The 13,173-nt window shown below is 43.6% G+C and overlaps 1 protein-coding gene across 4 annotated transcripts in view; it reads right to left on the reverse strand.

The window, feature by feature from the left end:
• Positions 1-13,173, reverse strand: part of OSBPL10 (oxysterol binding protein like 10) — a 298,101-nt gene that overhangs the window by 179,135 nt on the left and 105,793 nt on the right. The window lies entirely within an intron of this gene.

A 13,173-nucleotide genomic window follows, 5' to 3' on the forward strand; every position in this document is an offset into this window, starting at 1 on the left:
ATCTTTCTTCCCTTCTTGGGCTGAGAAGTATCAATTTTCTTCTTCCACATTTCAAGAAGTACCCCGTGTTCTGTTTCTAGGTACCAGAGACAAGTAAAACATCTCTGCTCACCCTGCCAGCCCAATTCCTGCAGCAGGGGTCCCGGACACGGCGAGGCAGCCTCGTCCACCGGCTTCACGGTATCAGAGACATGGGTTCAAAATCCAGCCCTTTACCAGATATGTGACCCAAGGGAGTTATTTATAATCTCTCAGGGTTTTGTTATCCTCGTTCTCTTTCAGGAAACTAAAACGACCTTGTAAGCATCTTTTAAAGAATAAATGAAATAATGTCTATTAAAGTACTTACCACCGTGCCTAGCATTTTGATCAGTTGTGATAGCTACTGGCATAATAATTTACAATATAGTGATATAAAATATTGTTATTGAAATAGACCCACAGACTTAGAGAACAAATTTATGGTTACTTGGGGGGAAGGGTGGTGGGGAAGGATATAGTTAGGGAGTTTGGGATTGACATGTACACGCTACTATATTTAAAATGGAGGGCTTCCCTGGTGGCACAGTGGTTAAGAATCCACCTGCCAATGCAGGGGACACAGGTTCGAGCCCTGGTCTGGGAAGATCCCACATGACGCGGAGCAACTAAGCCCGTGTGCCACAACTACTGAGCCTGCACTCTAGAGCCCGCGAGCCACAACTACTGAGCCCGTGTGCCACAACTACTGAAGCCCGCGTGCCTAGAGCCTGTGCTCCACAACAAGGGAAGCCGCCGCAATGAGAAGCCCGTGCACTGCAATGAAGAGTAGCCCCCACTCGCTGCAACTAGAGAAAGCCCGCGTGCAGCAACGAAGACCCAACGCAGCCAAAAATAAATAAATAAATTTATGTAAAAAATAATAAAAATAAAATGGATAACCAACAAGGACCTACTGTATAGCACAAGGAACTCTGCTCAATAATCTGTAATAACCTAAATGGGAAAAGAATCTGAAAAAGAATAGATGCATGTATATGTATAACTGAATCACTTTGCTATACACCTGAAACTAACACTACATTGCTAATCAACTATACTCCAATATAAAATAAAAAGTTAAAAAAATAAAATAAAATATCACTATTATTAGTCATCCACAACCTTCTTTCATGGTATGTAAATTATATCTCAATAAAAAAAATTTTTTTTTTAAGATAAATGCCAAAGTTACACATAGAAGGGGCTAGAGAGGTTGCCCACCTTCAGTCGGGGGTAGTTTATCACTGGCTTGCCCCCCTCCCTCTTTTCTAAGTCTCCGTCACCCATAACTCATCATCCTCCCCGCTCTTCAAAGCCCAGTATTCTAACCAGTTCTCCATATTAGCCTGACTGCAATGACCCTATCATGCCTCCTTTCCCCAAATTATCTTTAATTCTCAGAAAACCACCAAGCTCCTTGGTAGCTAGTCTCAGCTAGATAATAGCAAGTGAAAAATTACTTTCTTTAAAAGTCATACTAATATTAAAAATAAAAGAAAAAAGGAATGAAAAATGAGACTTCCCTGGTGGTCTAATGTTTAAGACTGCACTTCTACTGCAGGGGGCGCGGGTTCGATCCCTGGTTGGGGAAAGAAGATCCCACATGCCGTACAGCACAGCCAAAAAAAAAAGAATGAAAAAGTCATACTAATATATAAATGATTTATGAAAAATTTCTCCCAAGGAATATATGTTTTTTTTAAGAATAGGATCTTGTTTTCAAAAGTGTTAGACTATACATGATTTTTAAAAATTTTTTACAGGGAAATAATTTCAAACTCAAAGTTGCACACACCAAAAGAAAAACTCCTGTGTACCCTTTCATCAGTTTCACCAATTACCATTTTATCCCGTTTATCATTTGTTCCCTCTCTTTTCTCTCCCCAGTACACCGGTGCATGCACATGCACACACGTGCACACACACACAAGTGTAATTATAAGACATATTAAAAATTTTTCCTAAACCATTTGAGTGAGGGTTACATGCATCATGGCCTTTTGCCCTTAGATATTAACTACTTCAGGGTGTCTTTCCTAAATACAAGGATATTTCCTTACATAACCACAAAACATTTATCAGCTACCTTTATCTAACCCACAATCCATTCTCTAATTTTGTCAATACAGACTCAAATCCAGTTTAAGGTCAGGTATTGTACTGAGCTGTCATGTCTCTAGGCTCATTTAATCTGGAATATTTCCACAGCCTTCTTGATCTTGCAAGATATTGACATGTTTAAAGAATACAGCATACATGGGATATATTTTTGAGTAGGAATACCTTAAAATCTTCAATTGTTTTCTAGTCTCCGACCTTGTTATTTCTTCTAGAACTTATGGCTACCTGACAGTACCTACCTGTTGACTGTCTTCCCCGAAAAAGTGTAAGCTCCACGTAGCCTCTGTCCGTGGAATCACCATGTCCCCAGAGCCAGAATGTCATGGCACCCAAGCACTCAGGGTTTGTTGAATACTCTTCCCAAGTTGGCCTCCTTCTAAACTTCTCTCCCAATGTCAGCAAAACAGTGACCAGACCGTGAACAGCTGACCCCAACTGTATGCCTGGATTCTCCTGTCCTTAGTGTGTTCATTCGTACTTGCCTACGATGAAGTGTAGGAAATGTCCTCAGACCAAGACTTGTTTATCCTGCCTCCAATCAAAACTTCTCAAAGAGGCCTCACAATATAAAACCATCCACCAATATTCTAGACAGAAACAGCAACTCAACTACTTAGTCTAGAACAAAGCCATATATATATATACACACACACACACACACACACACACACACACACACACACACACACAGATAAAAGGTGGAATAAATGAGTTCAACTGAATCAAAACTGTACCCTTATTTTTTCCTAAAAAATTTTAAAAATCTGAAGGTCCCCTTGGCCTAAGATCATCCTCCTTGGTAGCACTAATACTTCCCTTTTGGGTAAGGCAGGCAGCCTAATTTTAAAAGTATGCTCGAGAATGTATGCAAAATTGTTGCACTTTATTAAGGCAATAAAAACTCCCTGAACTATCGTTTTAATAAAGACTGTTTTTAAATTGTGTTTTACTTACTTAATTTGATGGTGCCTTTCAGAGAGTGATGTTTTACACTTAGTTTTAAGTACCCAAAAGGTAATTATCTGTGAAAAATTCTAGAAGAACAATGGCATTGCGCTCAATATAACATGAAAGTAAAATTGCCCAACAACAGAAAACAGGAAGACGGAGCCAAGAAGAGTAAATCCTCCGATGGGCTTGTCCAGCTTTACTTACTGGGGAGTGTTTAGGAAGCTCAAACCCATTGTATGAGATTCCCCCAAAGACTTGCCACTTAGGAACACAGATAGGACCCCGTGATGCTCTGCTTCTCAACCTGGGGCACTTTTTACCTGAGGGTCTCAGTGGGAGATGAACATCTTGCTTTTTTTTATTTATTTATTTATTTATTTATTTATTTTTGGCTGCGTTGGGTCTTCGTTGCTGCGCATGGGCTTTCTCTAGTTGCGGCAAGCGGGGGCTACTCTTCGTTGCAGTGCACAGGCTTCTTACTGCAGAGGCTTCTCTTATTGTGGAGCACGGGCTCTAGGCCTGTGGGCTTCAGTAGCTGTGGCACGTAGGCTCAGTAGTTGTGGCTCGCAGGCTCTAGAGCTCAGGCTCCATAGCTATAGTGCACGGGCTTAGTTGCTCCGCGGCATGTGGGATCTTCCTGGACCAGGGCTCGAACCCGTGTCCCCTGCATTGGTAGGCGGATTCTCAACCACTGCGCCACCAGGGAAGTCCCAGATATCTTGGTCTTTACCCAACAATTTGGGTACAGAAATAAAACACATTTAAAATATTAAATCAGGCTAGTATATTGTACAGTAAGAAGGATGAGCTGAATTTTTTTGAGACACAGGCAATTTCTAAAGATGTTGTCCGGTAGGCAGCACAAACCCCCTTCAACCTCCAGTGGAGAAGCTCTGCTCACAGAACCCCACACCCAGATGCAGGCTCCCTGATCCTCAGCCAATCGCCCCAGCATCGAAGGCTTCAGCCGAAGAAGCGGGAGCCACTTTCACACTTCATCACTGTTCGATTCAAATAAGGGGGGTGGGGCGGGGGAAGGAACACTTCCCCCAAAGAGCATTAAACTTTAAACACCCCAAACCGTATCAAGTAAAATCAATTTTGAGAAACAAGACTAGAAGCTTCATCTGAACTGGCAGGAATCTGGAATTATTGAATATCTTTAAGGACATTTGGTTTTAAGACCTTCAAGGAGAGAATATAAAGAGAAGCAGGTTAATCAGTGACTGGGGAAGAGCTTCTGTCTGCAGATAAAGGGCCAACTTGACAGTAGCCTGAGAGAGCACAGCACTTTGCCAAACAGCCTCAGCGATGCTTTTTAAAAAGGAAAAATTTTACAAAGTTAAATGTTAACCATTTGAGTAACTACTACATGTCTACTATATAACTACTATATGTCAGTGCACAACATGAAAATTTCCAAAAGTATCAAAGGGTACAGCTAAACCCCTACTTTCTTTCAACCTAAATCCCCAGTTTCCCCCCTCCCTCCCAGGGGCAACCACTGTTACAAGGTCCTTATCTTTCCTTCCAAAGACTGTGTGTGGTGTGTATCTCTATTTGCTCTGTTTGTTGTTTGTTTTGACCGGTTGACTGGTTCCACAATGGTACACCTTCTCCACCCTTTTTTCCCCTTAAACTTTTCATCTATTTTAATGTTGGTTATTTAAACAGGTAAAAAATTTCTCTTCTGGGAATTCCCTGGCGATCCAGTGGATAAGACTTGGCACTTTCACTGCCGTGGACCCGGGTTCAATCTCTGGACAGGCAACTAAGATCCCGCAAGCTGTGTGTTGCACCCAGAAAAAAAAATTTCTCTTCTGAATATCTTAGAGACTCATTTATCAGAAATACCCGTGTTGCAAGCCGTGCATACAGTCTTGGGCAGTCTGGTCCTGGCCTTTTCCCAGGGAGATTGCCTCATGAGGTCCAACTTGGCAGGGTCCTCCTGCCAGCCCAGCACCCCTTATGGAAACTAACTCAGCATCTGGCTCTACAGTAAGAGATGACAGACGTTAACTCACTGAAACCTCACCACAACCCACAGTTTGATCTTCACATCGATAACTGTCATCCCCCTTTCACAGATGAGGCACTGAGGCTCAGACAGTAACTCGTCCCAAGTGGCACTAGAGGACAGGTTGTGAAGCAGGTGGCGGGCCACCCCACAGCCTCAGAAAATGAGACTGGAACCACTGGCCACGAGACCACACAATATGAAAAATGCCAAACTGGTTCAGTTGGGATTATTCTCGAACTTTCTGATGCATGGGGAATATAATCCTTTGGGCAGTCTAGCCAACCTTGTCGGGGAAAGCGTCATTACAATCAGGTTTTGGAGGAGGTTCTTAGCCTCTAGTCCTGAGTGATCCATCTTCAGGTGGAACCCAGCTCTACAACCAAGTTACCTGTCAACACAGATGTTCTGGCAGAGCTGGAAGAGTTCGTGCTATAAAAAGAACTGATGTTTGTGAAGTACTTAATGTCATTTCATCCTAAAAACCATCCTGTATGGTTGATGCCCATTATTTTGCCCCACTTACAGGGGTTAAGAGAGATTAAGTTACTCTAGACAACAAGACTAGTTAGTTGCTGTGAGTGGTCCAGGCACAGCCAGAAACCAGGTCTTTTGACTCCAATCCCCACTCCATTATACCAGATGTCCCATTTGTCCTCACAATTTTTGTTTATGTCAAAAAAGATGAGAAAAGTGAAGAGACAAGCCACAGAATGGGAGAAAATATCTGTAAACCATGTATCTGATAAATGTCTAGTTCCCAGAATATATCAAGAACTCTCACAATTCAACAATTAAAAATAAATAAATAATGACAAAGGATTTAAGTAGATATTTTTCCAAAGAAGATACATGAATGGCCAATAAGAACATGAAGAGATGCCCCAAATCAATAGTCACTAGGGAAATGCAAATCGAAACCACAATGAGATACAACTTCATACCCACTAGGATGGCTACAATCAAAAATTGACAAGATCAAGTGTTAACAAAGATGTAGGAAAACTGGAACCCTCATTCACTGAGCATGTAAAATGGCACAGCTACTTTGGAAAAGAGCAGCTCCTGCAAAAGTTAAACAGAGTTACCATGTGACCCAGCAATTCCACTCCTAGGTATATACCCGAAAGAAATGAGAAAATACATTCACACAAAAACTTGTGCACAAATGTTCATAGCAGCATCATTCACAATAACAAAAAAGTGAAAGTAAGCCGAATACCCATCAACTGATGAATGGATAAAAAAAAGGTGGCATATCATGGGGACTTCCCTGGCAGTCCAGTGGTTAGGACTCCGTGCTTCCACTGCAGGAGGCACGGGTTCGATCCCTGATCGGGGAACTAAGATGCCGCACAGCCAAGGCAAAAAATAAAAATAAAAACGTGGCATATCCATACAATGGGATTATCCAGCCATAAAAAGGAATGAGGTACTGATTCATGCTACAACATGGAGGAAGCCTGGAAACATTATGCTAAGTGAAATCAGCCAGACACAAAAGACCACATACTTAATGATTCCATTTACATGAAATGTCCAGAATAGGCAACTTCTCAGAGGCAGTGGTTTGGGGTTGGCAGGGGTTGGGAGAGGAGGTGGGTGAGGGATGAGGAGGGACTGCTGATGGGCACAGGAGGGGTTTCTTTCGAGGGTGATCGAAGATTCTGGGACGAGACAGTGGTGATGGTTGCACAACTTTGTGAATACACTAAAAACCACTGAATTGTACACTTTTAAAGGGTAAATTCTATGGTTTGTGAATTATATCTCAAATCTTTTTAAAGAGATGGCAGCCCTTGCTAGCTATGCAGGCATGGGCAGGCATATTACTTATTCTTTCCATCCTCACCTATAAAACACAGTCATTAATTATACTCCAATAGGGCTTCCCTGGTGGCGCAGTGGTTGAGAGTCCGCCTGCCAATGCAAGGGACATGGGTTCGAGTCCTGGTCTGGGAGGATCACACATGCCGCGGAGCAACTGGGCCCGTGAGCCACAACTACTGGGCCTGCGCGCCTGGAGCCTGTGCTCCGCAACAAGAGAGGCCATGATAGTGAGAGGCCCGTGCACCGCAATGAAGAGTGGCCCCCACTTGCCACAACTAGTGAAAGCCCTCGCACAGAAACAAAGACCCAACACAGCAAAAATAAATTAATTAATTAATAAACTCCTACTGCCAACATCTTAAAAAAAAAATTATACTCCAAGAAAGATGTTAAAAAAACAAACAAAAAAAAAAACGCAGTCATAGTTGTACCTGCCTCGTAGGGCTGTTGTGAGACACACCTAAGATCATCCAAGAAAAGCACCTCTCTTAGTATCCGCCATGTAGAAATGTGTTGATAGAGACCATTTGTTATTATTTCCTTTCCCCAAAATGTGTTCCTTTTGATTGCTATTTTCTTCAATTAAAAAAAAAAAGTCAGGATACATTTTGTCTGAAATTACTCCTGATTGATTTTTGGCAGCAGGAAGCTCAGAGCTCTCTCTACATAGAATCCTCAAGTACTTGATCTAATATAAAATACAATAGTATTCAACGAAAATTAAAATATGATAACTTGGGTATAGTTTAGGGAACCCAAATCCAGCACCACTACCACTACTAACACTACTGTTACTAACACACACAGGAAGGAGTGAGGAAGAGGAAGCAGGGCTGACATTCATTGCTTCAAATGCTTTATATCCATCGCGACTTGTCATGACAGTGGCAGGTATGGAGGAGACAGCTATGATTTCCCCACAGTCCTGGGCGTAAGGACACAGTCAGCCTTGAGGGCTGACACGTGTGCACACATGCACACACACACCATGAAAAGTGCTGTCATTACAGGTGTGTCCTGGGATAAACGGGAGCACAGGAGACAGCAGATCCACTCTTGAGCAGGCAGGTCAGGAAGGCATCACAGAACTCTACGAGCCTTGAAGACCACATGGTATTCGCTCCAGGAAGGACGCAGAGGGAAAGGCACTCCTAGCCCAGCAAACAGCACAAACGCAGGAAAAGTACACAGTGTGCCGTGTGTCTGGAACACACAGGTACCCGAGAGTGAAGGTGGAGAAACCAGACCTGGCATGTAAGGGGCAGCCGTCGCCAAGGTAAAGCTCTAGACTTTGTCTTAGGAAGCGGGTGCTAGCAAAGGCTGTGTGAGCCAGGAAGCAGCCCCACTGACAACCTGCCCTTGCTCCTCTGCTACTCACAAAAGCTCGAACTAGCTTTTCCAGTAAGCAGCCTTGAGGTGACCTCTGAAAATGGTTTGCTGTTCACTTGACCCAGAAAACCTCATAAAATCATGCAAAACAAGAGGTTCAAACCTTCACGTTCATTCTAAGAACACTCGTGAAACTGCCCAGGTCATAAAAGGTATGCACATCCAAAAAGCTACCGAGTATCTGAAGGATGTCCCTTTACAGAAGCGATGGGTGCCATTCCATCATTCCAGTGGTGAGGTTAGTAGGTGTGCTCAGGCCAAACAGTGGGGCTGGACGCACGGTCGATGGCCCCAAAGGAGTGCTGAATTTTTACTGCACATGCTCAAAAATGCAGAGAGGGATGCTGACCTTTAGGGCCTAGATGTAGATCCCCTGATCAGTGAGCACACTCAGGTGAATACAGCTCCCAAAATGCGGCTCAGGACTTAGCAGAGCCCATGGTCCGATCAACCTGTGCATGAGCTCTCCCGGCCACACTGAGATAATCTTCACTGAAAAAGAGCAGATTGGGGCTTCCCTGGTGGCGCAGTGGTTGAGAGTCTGCCTGCCGATGCAGGGGACACGGGTTCGTGCCCCGGTCCGGGAAGATCCCACATGCCGCAGAGCGGCTGGGCCCGTGAGCCGTGGCCGCTGAGCCTGCGCGTCCGGAGCCTGTGCTCCGCAGCGGGAGAGGCCACAAGAGTGAGAGGCCCACGTACCGCAAAAAAGAGCAGATTGTCCCTAAGCCAGGAAAGGCGGTTGCACAGAAGAAAAAGATACCCCAGAAGAAACTGAAGAAACAAAAACGTATGGCCCGAGAATAAATTCTGCAAAAAAAAAATGCAAATAAATGTTTTTTAAAAAACACCTCAAACTGGTTTTCTTGGCAAACAGCTGCACCGCAGTAAGCATGTAGTGGAATCTGACCACATGAGAACACCAGTTCCTAACTTCAGACAAGTAAGGTCAGGGTCCCTGTTGCACAGATGAGGCCACGGGAGAAGTAACAGTAAGCAGGATGTTCAACGCCAAGGCTGTGGCACAGACCAGAACTCCTCACCAGAAGGATGCAGGGGAAGCTCAGAAAGAAGCAGGGGAAGCCCAGAAGGAAGGACAGACGGGTGGGAAGCACCAGTCAACCTCTGCAGATTTAAAGAAAGCAAAACACTGTCCATGGCGCAAGAGGAGATTAAACCGGACACTGGCAAGTCCCTCCTTAGAAACCACGAAGCCGTAATGGAAGCTTTATCAGCACTTTCCAACAGAACCTTCTGTGATTACGGAAGATGTTCTAACCCTGTGCTGTCCAGTACGGCAGGCATCAGCCAAGCATGGCCCCTGAGCACCTGAGATGTGGCTAAGCATGACCGAGAAACTGAATTTCAAATTTAATTTCAAATAATTTCAGTTTGGACAGCCTCCCGTGCCCCAAGGCCTCCATATTGGACCACACAGTTTTAGGACCTACCTCTTGTCCTATTCCTTACAGCTACTGTTTTTAGACACATGGAACAGAGGGAGTTTGGGATCCCTTCCCACTTTTTAATCACTCCATTACTTCTGAGCTATTCCAAACTGTTCTGAGGGGCCTCAAATTTGTTTAGTCATAAAAGAGAGGTATTCGACGTCATTTGTTAGATGACTCCCCGAATTCTTAGCATTCACTCAGTGAGGTACCAGCAGTGCCCAATCTAGGTGAATAAAACCAGGGATTGTTTTGAGAGAATCAGCCCACATGTTTTCATTATGACCATAAATATTCTGGTACGTGCTTCTGTGAGGATGGTGGGATGCAGTGGGGTCAGGACTAGATGACACCTGAAGTCCCTCACAACCACGTGGTTTCAGATTCCACAGACACCACTGGGTTAGTCCCGGTGGCAGGTGCTTCCCTGCTGTGATGCCGCACAGCCAAGACAGCTAAGCACCTCTCCAAAGCCCTCTGACTCACACCCCAGGGCGGCAGACAGTCAGGAAAGCTGTAGTCATTCGCCATCAGAAACCGAGTTTCCTGGGAGAATCAATTAAGCAGCAGCTACACATCTCCTTACTCTTCACACAAGGCATAACACACAGCCTGATAGAATTCCCCACCCATACCTCCCCACAACAGACAAGGCTTCTGATTCCCAGAAATAGTCCACACACCCCCATGCTTGTATGGAAAAGACTGGAAGGATGGGCCCCACGTGGGGTCACGTGACCTCTTTCTGTTGCTATTTCTCTACACAGATAAGGCTCTGGAAGGATGCACACTCAAATAGTATCATCAGAGATTAGGTCTGGGGCTGGGATTTGGGGTGATTTTTTTCCTTCTTTATACTTTCCTATCTTCTGAATGTTTTGCATTGTGTACAGGTAATGTTCGCAATTTTTAAAAAACAATGCTACTTCCATTACAGGAAAAAAAATGCCTTCACAAGCTGTCAGCAGTGAACTCGCAACAGGAGTTATGTTTGTGGTGGGGATGGAGGCGCCAGTCAGAAAGGAGGCAGCTGAGCCGAAAGGGGGTCCTGGGCGCCCCCCCAGAGTTTGAACCCCACTGCCTCTCTCCCCATCGTGGGGTTGGCTGGAGACTTAACCTCCAGAGGCAGCGATAATCATCCCCTCCTGTCACATGTTCATCCTTTAGGGGCTGAAAGGCAGGGGAGAAGGTACTAACGCCCAATTAGCATCCGAAGAGACTTAGCAGAAGTAGCCTTAGAAGTAGAAGAGACTTTGTGAACTTAGTATACGAGTCAACCCCCCAAGCGAATCCACCTTTCATGTTCTATTCTATAACCCAGTACTTCTGCTGGTATAGATTCATATATATACACACCTAGAGGTACCAGAAGATGTGTGTTCAAAGATGTTTATTATAGCATCATGTATAACAACCACAATCAAATTAAACGTCTGTCAGTGAAGGACTCAAATAAAGCACTGACATCCACCCCTTAGAACAGCATCTGGTCATCCTAACAGGAGTGTAGTAGATCTAGATGTCCAACAGGGAAAAATCTACAAGATACATCAATAAGTGTAAAAAAACCAAAGGATAGAACAGTGTGCGTGAAACGATCCATTTGTGTAAAAACCAAACGTAGAGCTACAGATACATACACACTAATGCACGCCTAAATTTACTAGGCTGATGTACCAAAGAGCAGTCATCTCCGAGGAGCACCTATGGCAATAGGTGAAGATATGTCCTTTTTATTTGATCCCTTTCTGTTCTATTTTATAAAAAGTAAAACAATACATATAAAAAGAAAACAATTTTATACTGCCCTGCCTAGGTGTTTATAAAATACTGATGTAATGTCCAGAACTCCTACTATAATTCCTGGAAAATAAACCAGGCCAGAGGGAAGAAAGCTTTAGAAGTGGGGCCCTACCCATATATCCAGACAAAACTATAATTCAAAAAGACATGTGCACCCCTATGTTCATAGCAGCACTTTTCATAGCCAAGACATGGAAAGAACTAAGTGTCCATCAACAGATGAATGGATAAAGAAGATGTGGTACATATATACAATGGAATACTACTCAGCCATAAAAAAGAATGAACCAATACCATGTGCAGCAACATGGATGGACCTAGAGATGATCATACTAAATGAAGTAAATCAGAAAAAGAAAGACAAATACCATATGATATCACTTATATGTGGAATCTAAAATACGACATAAATGAACTTATCTATAAAACAGAAACAGACTCAGAGACACAGAGAATAGACTTGTGGTTGCCAAGGGGGAGGGGGTGGGGGAGGAGGGATGGATTGGGAGTTTGGGATTAGCAGATGCAAACTGATATACACAGAATGGATAAACAACAAGGTCCTACTGTAGAGCACAGGGAACTATATCCAATATCCTGGGATAAACCATCATGGAAAAGGATATGAAAAAGAATGTATACATATGTATAACTGAGTCACTTTGCTGTACAGGACAAATTACCACAACACTGTAAATCAACTAGACTTCAATAAAATAAATTTTAAAAAAAAGAAGCGGGGCCCTACCTATGATTAAAGACCACATTTGGAGCAAGTCAAGAGGGGCATTACAGTGAGTGCAACTGTCGTAAGTGAGTCAAGGAGAGAAGATGTCTCCAGAAAGAAAAACATAAACAAAATCATTGTGAAGAAATCATTTCAGGTTGTATTTGGAAGCAGAACAGGGAGGTATAACCAAGCAAGACATTTCCACGTCCTCCCTGAGCAAGACGGCAGATAGGTTACAGTAAATGGAAGTCTAAGAAGTCTGAAGTGTGGGTCTTCCTATCAGATACATGGAATACAGAAAAAGAATGCAAACGGATATCGTAACTAAATTTGAACTAATGACATAAAAGGGGTAGCCCTTTGAACGTTAATTCGTTATTTTAACAAATATTTATTGCCCTAAATAAATTCATTGGTCAATTATTTCCTATACAATTTTTTGTTTGTTTGCTTGTTTTTTTGCGGTATGTGGGCCTCTCACTGTTGTGGCCTCTCCCGTTGCAGAGCACAGGCTCCGGACGCGCAGGCTCAGCAGCCATGGCTCACGGGCGCAGCTGCTCCGCGGCATGTGGGATCTTCCCGGACCGGGGCACGAACCCGTGTCCCCTGCATCGGCAGGCAGACTCTCAACCACTGCGCCACCAGGGAAGCCCTACAATTTTTTAATTGAAGTACTGTTGGTTTACAATATTGTGTTCGTTTCAGGTGTACAGCAAAGTGATTCAGTTGTGGGGTTTTTTCAGATTATAATCCATTATAGATTATTAAAATACAAGACATTGATGGTAATTCCCTGTGCTACACAGCAAATCCTTGTTGCTTATCTATTTTACGTATAGTAGTTTGTATCTGTTAACCCCATACGC

Source organism: Aethalodelphis obliquidens, unplaced genomic scaffold (genome assembly GCF_003676395.1).
Source record: "Aethalodelphis obliquidens isolate GAN/ISIS:26980383/991018 unplaced genomic scaffold, ASM367639v1 scaffold62, whole genome shotgun sequence".
Taxonomy (NCBI): Eukaryota; Metazoa; Chordata; class Mammalia; order Artiodactyla; family Delphinidae; genus Aethalodelphis; species Aethalodelphis obliquidens.